Here is a 2,500-nt window from a genome sequence, read left to right on the forward strand (position 1 = left end):
TTAAAAAGAACACATTTTAATTAAAGCTGCGCGCCATCGTGAAATCCCTTCATTAAACGAGATTTATGAAAAGGTCTCACATTATTTCTTCTCATTAAGCGCTTAATTAAGCATTGATTTATGTATGGTTTGTGCATTTGTGTGTATGTTTTAATTGAGACACTGCCTCTGGAGGGGCTACCAGCCAAGGCCAAAGAGTCCCCTCCTCCCTTATTTCTATGTATCTCATCGATGGAATACACCCAGACACTCTGGGTCGAAGTGGTTCCTTCCACGGTTCTTCGGTTTTTCATAAACCTTCATCCAGTAATCATTCGAAGAAGCAGTGTGTGTATATATATATATATATATATATATATATTATATATATATATTATATATATACAATATATATATATATATATATAAATATATATATATATATATATATATATATATATATATATATATATTTACACACTCGGCGACGCTTCGGACTATAATCCGAAATGTCACTGAATAAATATGATGGTTCCAGTCCTGGTGTTTTTTTGTTGTTGTTTTTTTCTTGATATGACCGCTTCCCATGCAATTAACACATCGCACACACACACACACACACACACACACACACACACACACACACACACACACACACACACACACACACACACACACACACACACACACACACACACACACACACACACACACACACACACACACACACACACACACACACACACACACACACAACACACACACACACACATACTCGTTACTTACATTAAAGACTGGAGGTTATCTTAATGAGATATGAGGCAGTTCATAACTGCACGTAAAATTTGCAATGTACTGTATATAGTAACTAATTTATAAAATAAAAGCAAAAGCAAGAAAAAAAATCGAAACGACACGAAAGAATATACACATCGATTACAGTATAAATATACTGCAACAAAAATAATAAAAAAAAAAATTATTTTTCTTATATATGCCATTGAAACTAGGGAGATCCGATGTTATTCCTTAATCAAAACTATCCTTGGTATTCAGAAAAGGAAATTTTATCAAGAAAGTCTTACGAAATCGTACTTAGAAGCGATGTTGCGGGAGTGCCATTTAGGGAAGCCTGGGGGGGGGGGGGTTAGTGGGAAAAGGTGGGTATGTGAGGTAAATGGCACGGCGTGGTAGGGCGTGGGACTCTTAACATCTGCGTGGAAACGAGGACCAAATATTCTGTCTGTTTGGCCTTTGCTGGAACTCTGTGAACGTTTGTTGTATGTATGTATACGATTATGCTGAATGTACAGTATATTTGTCTTTTTTTTTGGGGGGGACGGTCCTTTTTTTCTTCTTCTCTCTACGTTTCTCTCTTTTTTCTCTCTCCGAACGTTTCCCCCTCTCTCTCTGTCTGTATATCTATCAGTCTGTCTGTGTATTTCTCTCTTCTCTCTCTCTCTCTCTCTCTCTCTCTCTCTCTCTCTCTCTCTCTCTCTCTCTATATATATATAAAATATAATATAAAAATATATATATATTTTATATATTTTATATATTATATATATATATATATATATATATACAATTATAATACCCCGTCTCTCTCTCTTCTCTCTCTCATCTCTCTCTCTCTCTGTCTCTCTCTCTCTCTCTCTCTCTCTCTCTCTCTCTCTCTCTCTTTCTTTCTCTCTCCCCCTCTCCTCTCTCTCTCTCTCTCTCTCTCTTCCTCCCTCTCTCTCTCTCTCTTCCCCTCCCTTCCTCCCTCTCTCTCTCTCTTCCCTCCCTTCCTCCCTCTCACTCCCTCCCACCCTCCCGCCCTTTCTCCCACTCACTCTCCCTCCCTATAAGAGGGGATAATGATGCGTAAAGCCTTTGTTTAAAAAAACGTGATAGGGAAAGAGATTAAGGAGAAATTAATGAGTCAAAGCGGATTAACTAAATGCCCAGCATAGACTTTGATTCTGGTGAAGATTTGATATAATTATTTAATTAATGATCTAAGGTATGTAAATCTGGATTTTACAATCATAGGGTGTGTTGCCTTGTTACAAATTTGAACGAATGAAAGCAGAGTCGACTATTAGAGACGTAGATCACACGGCCAAGTGTTTCGTCCAAAAAGAGTACCTGATAATTCAGCTTATGTTATTTTAATGAAAGTAAGTAAGTTTGTAGAACAAAAGACGAGGTTCATAAAGGAAGCGAACGCCAGACGGTGCTTGTGAAAATCCTCTTACGGAGTTGGTGAATAGAGAACGCAAGCACACTGAAGCAGAGTGACATTTTGTTCAGGATCCACTCGTGTGCGTACTAAAACAAAGGCCTCACACTCACCGGGGATGAAGAGGTGGTTGAGCGGCACCTTCTGCAGCTCCAGCGGGAGGTTCCTCATCCAGTGCTCAAGGTTGTCGGGGAGGAGGATATCGTGGCCCATGGAGCCCCTGCGATTCTCGATGGGCGGGAGGGCGCGGCCGAGTCCCGGGGGCGCCGCGGGCAGGAAGGGCGACGCCCCGGTGCT

The sequence above is a fragment of the Penaeus monodon genome, chromosome 5, assembly GCF_015228065.2.
Source record: "Penaeus monodon isolate SGIC_2016 chromosome 5, NSTDA_Pmon_1, whole genome shotgun sequence".
Taxonomy (NCBI): Eukaryota; Metazoa; Arthropoda; class Malacostraca; order Decapoda; family Penaeidae; genus Penaeus; species Penaeus monodon.